The sequence below is a fragment of the Panulirus ornatus genome, chromosome 57 (assembly GCF_036320965.1).
Source record: "Panulirus ornatus isolate Po-2019 chromosome 57, ASM3632096v1, whole genome shotgun sequence".
Taxonomy (NCBI): domain Eukaryota; kingdom Metazoa; phylum Arthropoda; class Malacostraca; order Decapoda; family Palinuridae; genus Panulirus; species Panulirus ornatus.
In genome coordinates this window covers 18,802,944-18,816,047 of record NC_092280.1, presented here as the reverse complement: position 1 = coordinate 18,816,047, position 13,104 = coordinate 18,802,944, and the positions used below count along the sequence as shown (strand labels likewise).

The following is a 13,104-nucleotide window of genomic DNA, read 5'->3' as shown; positions in this document are numbered from 1 at the left end:
GGTGAGTTTATACTGCAGGATGAACGTATGATCATGTAAGCGGAGCAGAGCAAGGCGACTAGTGAACAAAGTGAAAGGCTATCAAGCTACCATGCGGTCGAGGCCAGGGTGAAAGTACAATGATTGGCAAGGCTACGTGTTGAGATAATTTTGAGTGTTCTTGAAACTACTGTGTAGGCAGGTTCTGAGTTTGTGTTCCTTTGACGCCTTTGCCTACCTGTAGGTCAGCTCATAATGTCACAGACGTTTCAGTAACCGCTCTGGTAAGGATGAGGTAGTTTAACAGGTCTAAATGCGCAGACCATATCCACATGCGAAACAAGAGAACTGAAAAATAGCACCTGAATACGCAATGCGCGTCAAGAGTGAGTTCATTAGGCGTCGAAGCTCAAGGTTAGTGTCAGGCCGGCGCAAGTGCCGTCTCTGCAGGTCCTGGCACTCCCTGAGTTGAGTCAGTTGGTTCGTGACGGTGAGGAGAGGTGGTAGTAGGATACGTAGTGTACAGCTGCTGGCCCGCTGTGTACTGTACCCGATAGTGAACACACACACACACATACAGTAGCATTCCGTATTCAAAATACCGAGAGGTCACAAAACATTGCCGCATATCAAATATTTATTCACGTTCTCTCCTCTGGGAATGGTAAACGAGTTTGTGGCTTGACAATCGACTTTGATGTGCTCACACTCTGTAGTTTTGATACAGCTTCGCATAAGGTTTAGAGGATCCTCATGTAGCAAATATTGAAAGCAGTAATGGTGAGATTGAAAGATATCTTGCAGGGAGCGGGTCGAGTACCTTGACGAGAATATTTTTTATTTCTTTGCGGTTGAGCGCCAATGCGAACCCTTGACATGAACCAGGACCGTAAAATACTTATGCTTTTGCTGAGCAGGATTTACAAGCCATGCTTCAAACACTAAGAGGAAACTGTACCTCGAGTACAGGAGAAAACAGATCAGGGACATGCACAGAGTGTGTTCAGGTCCATGCACAGAGTGTGTTCAGGTCCATGCACAGAGTGTGTTCAGGGACATGCACAGAGTGTGTTCAGGGCCATGCACAGAGTGTGTTCAGGGACATGCACAGAGTGTGTTCAGGGACATGCACAGAGTGTGTTCAGGGACATGCACAGAGTGTGTTCAGGGACATGCACAGAGTGTGATCAGGGACATGCACAGAGTGTGTTCAGGGACATGCACAGAGTGTGTTCAGGGCCATGCACAGAGTGTGTTCAGGGACATGCACAGAGTGTGTTCAGGGCCATGCACAGAGTGTGTTCAGGGACATGCACAGAGTGTGTTCAGGGCCATGCACAGAGTGTGTTCAGGGCCATGCACAGAGTGTGTTCAGGGCCATGCACAGAGTGTGTTCAGGGACATGCACAGAGTGTGTTCGGTGGGAAGAACTGCCCTAGGCTTTCTGCTACCGTTAAAATGTCTAATGTTTTGTGACCTTTGCACTGGGAAAACGCACGCGTTACTGCCAGTAAAAGTTTACAAGAAAGCAGTCTTCACCGTGCGTGATGGGTGGAAACTAAACATTTGAACATGAGTAGGAAATGCTGTACCCAATGATAACCAACATAGCCAAACGTCTATCCGTTGTGGTTGGGCGGGTAAGGTGCGAAACGTTGCCTCGTACCCAGTAATTTTGAATGATAAACAAAAAAAGTTGGACACATGACTATTAATTAACGTTGTGATAAAAGAGGTAAAATATTTCTAGCCATTTTGTCACGTACATGATTCGCCGTGGAAAGATGATTTTTCTTGGTACATGAGACTTTGAAAAATTCCCCCTAGTACACTTAGTCTGGGCTGATCACTCCCTCAGCCTCTCCCTGACACCATTAGATGAAAGTTGAGGCGGCCACACCACTGGTTATGTTGGTCTAGGTCAAACTCGAGGCCGTGCTGTCATTAAACGTGCGACCCCCACCTTGAAGTGGTCCAGGACCTGATTTCTCTCCTGCGGTATTGGTTATTACGATGATACTGGGGATATATTTTTTTTTCAGCATCACATTGTGTTAGTGTTGACCATTAGAATTTTGTGGTTATAAAGAATTCATCCCGTCGTGTCTTAAAGATGCTACGTGTACCAGTGTCCACTTTGAAATATGAGGGAGTTTCAGTAGAAATATACGAATTTCTCTAGAAACTTACAGCAGTGTGTTCCCTTCTATTTTTCATATGTATATTTGTCATTATTTGCTAGCAGTTTAGATATTTACACATGAATATGTAAAGAAAAGGAAACAACAACAACAACAAAAAATGTCCATGACACAGAAAACTATTTTCTATTTTTTTTTTTACAGCCTCCAGGAACTGGACGGTAATCCGCTCTTGTGGCTGTCCACACACACACACACACATGTGTATGTAGAGAGAGAGAGAGAGCACACACACACACATATATGTATATATATATATATAGAGAGAGAGAGAGAGAGATACATATACATACATAGATGGATAGATAGGGAATGAGAAGTCACCTAAGCGAGGCTGTATTATTTGGGAGTACAGTCTTCCCGAACAACATAGTCTAGACGGAGTCGTATATAACCCCTGCTACTGGAGAGATCGTAACTTTGGGCTACAAGACCCTTCAGAAAAGTCCTTGCCTTTCTCAACAGAACGTTCTTGTTTTCCCAAGGATGTGGTTACTAGATTTAGTATTTTCTATGACTTAATTGATTATCTATACACACACACACACACACACACATATATATAGATACAAACAAAGTGCATATGAACGCGCACCTTCATAGAACATACAAACATCCAACAGCCAGGCTCGAACCCGGGACCCCTGTGCAACAGGCGGGAGCGCTACCGCTAGGCTAAGATCGCCCCTGGAGGTTGAATATTAGTCCCCCTCCTCCCCCATTACCTTTTCAAGTAGATAGAAAAGTTGGCACAGCAATAATCCCCCTACCCCCCACACCTATAAAGAGTAAGTGCGTTTGGACATATCGAAGGAGTCGGTGAGGTCCAGTCCAGCACTGGTGGAATCCTACATTATGTCCGGCCTGTTATTCAGGACAGAGGTCAGGAAATGGAGTATTATTTGTACCAGTGAAGGAAGTGTGATAATTGAAGTTGTCATGCTAGAGCACAAACCTCAATGATTTGGAAAGCGGCCATATATATATATATATATATATATATATATATATATATATATATATATATATATATATATATATATATATATATATACAGGGCGATTCAAAATTATACTGAGAAATGATGACTATAGATAGAATGAGACTAAATAACTCTACCACGTAGTCCGGATAGTCGCATATAAACAGATAAAGGCATTATCCTTAGCGTTGCAACAGCCGAGCTGTAAACTAACCGCTGTCAAAATAACTAAAAAGGGAAAAAGACAAATCCCCAGACAAAATCTCGCTGTGATGTTGATAAACTGTATACATTAAACATCTGTTCAGGTGTATTTTGGACAGTGTTTTGGTGACCGACCTGTAGGACCTAAGTGTCGGTAATTTAGCGACCAACACTGGGAGTTGGTAATGCTGCATGAACGTGCAATGGCTGCCAGTGTACAGAGGTCGAGGGCGCCTGGCCCACAACATATCAACCCTGTTCCCTTCACACTGATCACTGCATGTCGACAGGTGGGTCACAGTGTACACCCTAGCCTAGGCGTCCTTATCGTATGTTAGGGTAATCATACGTAGCACTATATAGCATATTTTCATCAGTAACCAATGTTATTGTATGGTTCACGATTGGTAAACAACAACAACAACAGTGCAGTTACGAAGTGCGTTCGGGTTTCGAAGCTTCGCTGGTCATTCGAATCCCAACGGCTGTCGATGTGTGGGTGGTATGCATCCAGATATCAGGTCACCTCCTGTCTCCCTATCAGGTATTTCAACTGTACAGTCTCTCATAAAAGTTCGTAGGGTCCGTGTGTGTGTGTGTGTGTGTGGACCTGTGCAATCTCAACCTTTTCTCGAGGGCGAGTCTGTATAATTACGTGACAACACACACCCATCATACACACGGCAGAACTGTGAAGTTGATGTGATAAAGCAAGAAATAGAGGATGATGTTGGTCAATCATGTGTTATCGGTAGTCATAATCAGTGACATATTCAATGATTGCATGGTAAGATATGAAGGTTAGAGCACCTTCTATATCTGAGCAGTTGCGAAGGGTAGTGCTAGTCGAGATGCATTCGAATAGTTTCGAAACTTGTAACACATGATTGACCAACATCATCCATTATTTCTTACTTTATTACATCAACGTCACAGTTCTGCCGTGTGTATGTTGGTGTGTGAGTTGTCACGTTGTTATTATACAGACTCGCCGTCCAGAAAGGGTCGGGGACTGCACAGGTCCACACACACACACACACACAAACACACGTACCCACACGAACTTTTACGAGTGACTGTACATAGCGTTGTCATGTAGAGACGATATTTAAGGGAATGAAGGCGGGTTGAAGCTTTGTGGTTGCCGCAGTACCATGTCACTGCATTGTGGCTCTGTTCTAAAGTTCTAAATATGATTAGGTTATGATATGAAACTGATAGGTACGACATGGACAAATTGTGTCCTCTATATCTGTAAAATGCCATAAGTACGTAGATAACAGTTGGTAAACAACAACCAAAGCATACGTACCAAGACGTAGTGGCCAGGTAAGGACAAAGGGAAGGGTTAAGTGTTCGACCACCGTTTTTTTTTTTTTTTTATTCCCCAGGTCCCCCTTGAGCAAGGAACTGTATAATATTATCATGTTTAAACTTAGATAAGGACTTCTCCTTGCGAGTTCAGTTCTTCCTAGGTTAACGCGACACTACGGAGAGAGGAAAATCTGTTGCTGAATCGCGCTTTTGAAATCTCTTAAATAGTGACGAATATTTCTGAATGTGAGTGGCGGTACCTTCAGACACCAACAGCCGTGGTGGTCGAGAACCATCGAAAGTAAATTTTCATTCGTGTAATATATAAATTCAACCGAATAAAGAGATTGATCTTGGTTGATGACAACTAGGTTAGACCTACGAGCAAACTCCTTCCCCCCTCGCGAACGTGTTTTTAGCAGCTTGTCAGGGTTTCAAACCAGGATTAGATGTTATCTGTTTAATATTGACATAATTCTGATGTTCGTAGTATTTTGGTATGGTTAATAAAGTACTGGCGGAGGTATCGAGTGCTGATAGCCATGCATTGCCGTACTTGAACTTTGTCCGTGACGACCAAGTTATACGGTTGCAGAAAGCGACTCCTAACTGTACTTCCGAAGCTTCTCCAGCACGCTGCTCTTAGAATATCTAAAATTCTTAGTGGCAGTCATATTTGCGATTGCATATTTCTCTCATAGGTATTTCCGTAATCGTTCCTTGATGAAAATGATATTTAGAGCTTCTAAACATACGCGTGTACGATTTCAGTATCATTATAGGAATAATATTTATTGTGTTCCCCAAATAAACATTGGTCTAGGTGTTGTGCTTGTGTTCATAAGACGTCTCGCAGTTTCGACCGTTCGTGAACTCTACGGAGGACGGCTTGCCTAATCCGCTGCCCAGTACTTAGATTAACTTGTGGATCCTCGGGTCAAGCCTGGGAACCCGACCCTGCCATCAGATTCTGTCGCTGTTGAGGATTCACCACGATGTCTATCCTACGGTGCTGCAGCAACAAGAGGTGAGGCTGGACGTTACATGTGTTATGGTTCGCTGATGGCACGGACTGCTTACAGATGGCACTCGCTGAGGTCCACGGTGCTGCGCCTGGGATAGTGTGTGTGTGAGTGAAATCACAGGGTACTATACCGGCAAGGAGAAAGGTGCAGGGATTTACAATACAGGTTGCTATGTGGAGGAAGGTGTGGTGCAAAATAGGATTCATGGTGCTATGGTGGAGGTAGCAGTGAAATTGGGGTTATGGTATGGAATGACGCAATATCCTTCTCTGTGGTGCAGGGAACAGCGTCTGAGGTTATGGTGCTGGTCACATAACGGGTTATGGTGCAAGTGACACTACGACAAACAGTTATGGTACAATACCCAGAAAGGTGGTGCATGGTACTACGACACAAGGAACTGTGGTGCTTGACGGCACGGTATGAAACGTTTTGGTGACACAATACGAGGACATGTGATGCACAGTGACGTAGTGAGACATACGGTGTATGTATGGTGGCACAGGAAATTGAGTTACGTCAGACAATGCGATAACTTGGGAAGACCCAGATTATTGGACAGTGTGGGGGTCGTGCTTGTTTGAACATTTAGGCTCAGTTGCGTCTTGAGATGAAATAACTAGACATGATGTGAAAAAGAAAAAAAAAAAAAAATAGCATTTGGTTCGGATTTCAAGTCCCTTTCATACTATATATCAACACGAATTATTTCTGTTTCATCTCTTTAACAAAATGCCTCGTTAAATGGGAAACCCGTAGAACATTCTGAGGTGATGTTTTTGTATGAATTCCAGACAGAATTTGTCTGTAGGGATGTGAAGGCTGCTGGTGGAAGTGCATTACTCCCACACCAGATGGGCTTACGAAATAGCCAAAGGGAGAAAGTTCTGCCTCGTTCTGACACCACAGCTCCCGATGCATAACATCCGTCGTGTTGTCAAGTGCTCCTTCATGTTTGGGAGTTGGTTATCGTTTGTATTCTCAAAGCGTGTCGACAGGAATGTTGGTACAGCTGGTCAGGTGGCTGTTTTTGAAACATGGGAACTAAAACAGTTTTAAGGTATGCTTGACATTGTCAGCAATTTGAACTAGTTTGTTTATGACCTTGCTATGTTACTTTTTGATAATATATATCTTAAAACATGGGCATTACACACGTTGTTATTAAGGAAGAATCGATTGTCTTTCTCTGGGTATCATACATTTTAGATCATGATAATGCTACGTACGTTTTTTACATTACATGATCATTGCTTCCCAGTGTACAGTCCATACCTTGTATCCTGGTGTGAGGAAGCAGGTCGTAGGAAGATTCTACAGATCAGAACTTCAGTTCTGAAGTTTCCTCTCCGTTGCAGCCTTAACTCGTTCATGATGGATGTCATTAGGGAGGGTATAGGTTGGCCTGGTCTGGTGTCATAGTTCCTGGACCGGGTTCTTATCTTTGGGAGGATGTGATCCAAGAAACGAATTTCTACATCGTATTTTGTTGGACTTTACCATTGTGGTCGAGTTCGGTGTTTCGTCTGTGTTGTTGCCTGTCAATGAGCTTTTGCCTGTTGACCTCGCTGCCCACAGCCTCGCCCGCTGAGTCACAGTGCACCACAAGGGAAACTGTGTCAGTGGCGTCTCGTGTCTTCCACCCTTGTGATGACATGAGTCCTCGGCCAATACATAGGTGTAATGGATACCCTGATCACACTTCGTTACTTTTATGAGAAGTGGTCGAGTCAACCGCAGTGTGTGTGTGTGTGTGTGTGTGTCGCGTGACCTAGAAGGTCCACGATATTGTATTGATGACTTCGTACCTGTGTCTTGCTTCCAGGACCCCTTCAACAGTGGCTGTTCATCGCCATCACTTGCCTTCATTCATCTGTACACACTGGGCACAACACCTGGGTTGCCAGTACATGTCATTGTCGTCATGGAAGGGATCCACTTTCTGGAATGTGTCGAGGCACGAGTGTCGTTCACCCCCAACGTGTCTTCCTCTCCTCGTGTGGGACTCTGAGACCTTTCTCGTCCAGTAGCCCCTCAAGCATCATGCCTCTCCTTGTGGCGAAACCCAGAGGGCGAGACAATGTTGTTGAGGAGATCCACCATATCGAGGTATCTTTTAAGATGATGTGGTGCAGAGAGGTTCATTGTATGGTTATGGCAGTGAGTGTAGATTAGTGTAGGAGCTACAGTCTTGAATTTACCCTATGCCTCCATCCGTTCCGATGACACTATATCAGCCTTCGGGGGGTAGAGAATGGATGGGACTAGTAGCCCAGGAACAACTGGCGACAAAACGGATGAAACATTTCATTGATCTCCGTTTCCATTTCGCTTCCTGGAAGTCACGATTTTATCTCCTGAAACTCAGGAACATAAGACAGTGGCGAGCAGAAGGAAGGAGGAGGGGTATCCTAACCCCTCTAGATCCCCCTCCACTTCATCCCTAGGAACAAGCGTCTCCAACGCTAGTCATGCCTCCAACACCGAGTGCTGGCGTCTTGGAGGGTGTGACAGGTTTTTCTTCGTCTGCTGTTGGTCAGCAACTCATAGGAAGACGTGGCAGATTTGCGTCGTCACGACATGCTTGAACGTAGAACATTTGGTAAATAATAATATAAAACATGACGCTAGATCTACTTCATCTCTACGATATTCTCTCCTTCCACGTAGCTTCTCTTAATAGTCGATTTATGACCACAGCGCCACCACAGCTGTGACAGGCGTAGACGGCCGATATAGCCTGTGTGTGACTCAGCCTCGAGGTTGCTTGGTGGCGTCCTCAGCCATGGTCACCGAGTAAGCCCACCAGGGGCGTCGTATTTCACGTACACACTGTCACCAGTGGCTTCTTCACCTACCGACCACACCAGACTTGTATAACTCTTTAGTGTCGCTGGGTAGGGAAGACCCTCCTCAAAGCAGAGGGAGACGTTGATCGTTCAGATTGGTTCATTTCCAAAGTTTTATGACCGCATCGCTGGAGAATGACGTCGAGAACATATCACAGGCCATGATCATTGTCGGCCGTGAGGTCGGTTACCGGGCCACACACTCGGGGTCCTCCCCTGACGTGTTAACCTTGCTCTCCTTCACTGAGTGTGGGATGATAAACAAGACAGGTGTTCTCTGATGCCTTTGACTTCTGTGGCCATCATTATTTTTGTTTATATATGTATCCATCGTGTATACTGTGGCGTGGAAGAGACCGTGTTAGCTCAGTCTATATCGTTCGTTGGCTAGGGTAACAAAGGAAGGCTTTCCAAAGAATGGCTAGAGGATGTCTGGAGGTTTATGCTTTAGACGGGCTGGAACTGATACAGGAGAGGCGCGTGTGTTGGTGCGGGGAGGAGGGTAGTGGCGGCAGTACTGATGTAGGGAGGAGGGTAGTGGCGGCAGTACTGATGTAGGGAGGAGGGTAGTGGCGGCAGTACTGATGTAGGGAGGAGGGTAGTGGTGGCAGTACTGATGTAGGGAGGAGGGTAGTGGCGGCAGTAATGATGTAGGGAGGAGGGTAGTGGCGGCAGTACTGATGTAGGGAGGAGGGTAGTGGCGGCAGTACTGATGTAGGGAGGAGGGTAGTGGTGGCAGTACTGATGTAGGGAAGAGGGTAGTGGTGGCAGTAATGATGTAGGGAGGAGGGTAGTGGTGGCAGTACTGATGTAGGGAGGAGGGTAGTGGTGGCAGTACTGATGTAGGCAGGAAGGTAGTGGCGGCAGTAATAGTGTACATCAGCACCAGGTGACTTTTACCTGTGTACAGATTACTTATGGGAGACACAAGGTGGCAGGCACCTCACGTCCCGCTCAGCCACTTGGTGAGCCGCTTCACTCACGCCACTTAACTGTCTGCACTCACCCCAGTCACCCGCTCACTCACCCATTTGCTTGATGACACCCTCATCCGCTCAGATCACTGCACGCTCACTTTACCGCACCTTTCCCACCCAGCGACGACACCCCACATCCCCTTCCCCCCAACACACACACACACACACACACACACACACGGAAAAAGATACACGTTGGGAAAGTGAAATATAAAAAAAGACGTACGTAATGAGAAAACTAGGCCAAGTTTCACCGCAGCAGGAGTGTGGTCGTAATGTTAGCTGAAGGGGGAGTGGGGAACACTTCAAGTTTGCTGTTTCCCTAGATTTTTTTTTTTTCTTTTTTTCATGTGTTGCAAACGACTGAAACTTAGGTGATGTGCGACTGGATTATAAACACGTGGTCTTACACACGACTGACGAGCGACATACTCCACAACGGTCACTGTGAAGACTATAGACACTCCTGTCTCCTCGCACTCACCTTATGGTTTATGGACACCACATTCACGGCGTTTGTTTTGTATAATGTGACATTCACGCGCACACTGCGCCTCCTAGTTTGTTCTGAATGAAATTATACTTTATTTTACACTAAAGATTCCCACTCGTGTTTAAGTTTAGAGTCTTTATATTAAGCTTAGCTTGTGGTATATATGTTCACAAACTGTGCGAGACTCTGCTTCTTAACCTCCGATACCTTAACATGATGCTTTGCTTGTTTAAATGTGACGCGCTATGCCTGAATAGGACACACTGTGCCTGAATAGGACACACTGTGCCTGAATATAACACGCTGTTCCTGAATATGACACGCTCTGCCTGAGTATGACACGCTCTGCCTGAGTATAACACGCTCTGCCTGAATGTGACACGCTCTGGATGAGTATGACACGCTCTGCCTGAGTATGACACGCTCTTCCTGAATGTGACACACTCTGCCTGAGTATGACACGCTCTGCCTGAGTATGACACGCTCTGCCTGAGTATAACACGCTCTGCCTGAATGTGACACGCTCTGCCTGAGTATGACACGCTCTGCCTGAGTATGACACGCTCTGCCTGAGTATAACACGCTCTGCCTGAGTATGACACGCTCTGCCTGAGTATAACACGCTCTGCCTGAGTATGACACGCTCTGCCTGAGTATAACACGCTCTGCCTGAGTATGACACGCTCTGCCTGAGTATGGCACGCTCTGCCTGAATGTGACACACTCTGAGTATGACACGGTCTGCCTGAGTATGACACGCTCTGCCTGAATGTGACACACTCTGCCTGAGTATGACACGCTCTGCCTGAGTATGACACGCTCTGCTTGAATGTGACACACTGCCTGAGTATGACACGCTCTGCCTGAATGTGACACACTCTGCCTACACATTTTGCTTACTTCGTAAAGTGTTAACACAGCGTTTGCTCGATCATTATATGCGACAGGTCGCACACTGCACTACGTTAAGTCTATTGACCCGAAATGCTGTACATTAATACCTTGTCACGTTTGTGGTACTCCCAAATTTCCCCAGTTTAATTACTCTTCCTTACTCTTGTACCAACAGAAAGACAATGTCATTAGCTAGCGGCCACGACCTCGTCCCGTTGGAGGGGAAAGAGCTGGCCCGGCAGGAGAAGGACTGGCAAGGCTACACGGAGGGTCTGGTTCGGCTCCTCCCCGGCAGGTGGCTCTTCCCAGCAACCTTCAAGACCTTCGCCGACCAGTACTATAACTTTGAGGTAAGGCGGTGTGACCGTAGGGCCTTCATGTAAGATCTGCTGCAGCTCTAGCGATGTTAGCAGTGAGTGTCATGGTGATGTTGACAGTGATTGTCAAGCATGTTGATGGGAAAGTTCTGATAAGACGTTGGTATGAGGATGATTTAGGCGTTTATGATAACATTTTTTGTGATAAGCTTTGACAGCAGGGATGATGGTGGAGGTACGTAGTGAAGCTTCACTCTCGGCTCCTGACGAAGCCAGTGTTCCAGGGTTACCGTCATATCAGCGGGGGAAATAGGTCTGTCATAGAAGACCTTGCTCTCGTGAAAGCCTCGGTAGATATCGCATATTAAAAAAAAAAAAAACCATGCAAAAAAGTCTGGAAATAACACCCAATACTAGGAGGTATAACTGGGCATTTTCCTGATTCACATTTCCTGATTTCCTGATTGCGAGAAGAGGGTAACATCAAAAACGCTACGTATGCTGAAACATACATTATGATGTACGGAATCATGAAACTAAGCAAGGTATTGAACTTCATAGATGTGTGAAATAAGTTGAAATGTGAGCGTCATCTCTGAATGCTCTCATGTAAACAAACGTGCTCCTAAGTTTATTTATAAAAATGGTTGGTTCTCCTAGACGGCTCATGTATGCCGTGTCATGCACAATCATACACAACTCTGACATGTTTGCACTCAAGATCGTATATGAACAAGGGATGCTGACAGCTCGAATGTAAACCATTGTGATGTCCGTTTGAACGGGTACCTTCTTGCGTCTCTCGTAGCAACTGCCATTTGTATTATTTTCTTTTAAAGCATTTTTTAATTTTTCTTCATATGCTCGGCATCATCATCATCTCCCTTGCCCTACTTATCTCCAGTTTGTTGTCATGTATCACTTAATACCTGGCCTGGATGATGGCTTCTGGCCATGACTCGAACCTTCCGCATAAAAAGAGAAACAGAGTCACCTTCTGGTGACCCACATACAACACAGGAAACGTATGATAAAACTAACACTAATGCTAAAAGTTTTTGATGTTTATAATTCATATTTTTTAGTATATATATAATATATATATATATTATATTTGTATATATATATATATATATATATATATATATATATATATATATATATATATATATATATATATATATATATAAAGGAGAATCGTCTTTATGAAAATCTTGAAAGAACACGTAGGGACGATCCCTTAGGTGAAGTTCACACAATATTAACAGGAAAACATGAAGTGGGTTTGCAAGATATTTATCTCTGTGTTCTCTAGGACAGCAGATGATTGTGTAAGGATCTTGTTTCCATTGGGCGTGGAGGCCAGCACCCACCACCTCTACGTGTATCAACAGAGCCTTGCAATAAACAGATGGACTGTGGTCGCTCACAGTAGGGCTCTGTCAATCATGGGTTTGATTGATAGTAAACAGACCCGTTAAAGTATTTTATAAACGACATGACAAATCCATCTGTATGCTAAACCGAATTACCTCCATTGTGTATGGAGGATGCAGACCAAAATCCTCCTCTCTGATGGCACCGTACTGTCTCTCCTTAACCCAACATGCTAAACGTCGTAGTTGCTGTGCAGCCAGCCGGCTGGATATCAATGTGTCCTTCATTGCTGCCGCACCATCTCATGGCCTCCTTACCTGCAGATAAGATCGGATGACGTTGTGCTCCTGACGTGGCCCAAGTGCGGGACGACGTGGCTGCAGGAGACCGTATGGACCATGAGGAACAATCCGGACTTGGACCACCCCATGGCCGGGGCGCCTGTCAATGCTCGCATCCCATTCTTAGAGTAAGCTTAACTTTTTTTGTTTT

General features: G+C 45.1%; 1 pseudogene; it reads left to right on the top strand.

Annotated features, from left to right (window-relative positions):
- Window positions 1-337: 337 nt before the first annotated feature.
- Window positions 338-13,104, top strand: part of LOC139766215 (sulfotransferase 1C4-like) — a 43,849-nt pseudogene continuing 31,082 nt past the window's right edge.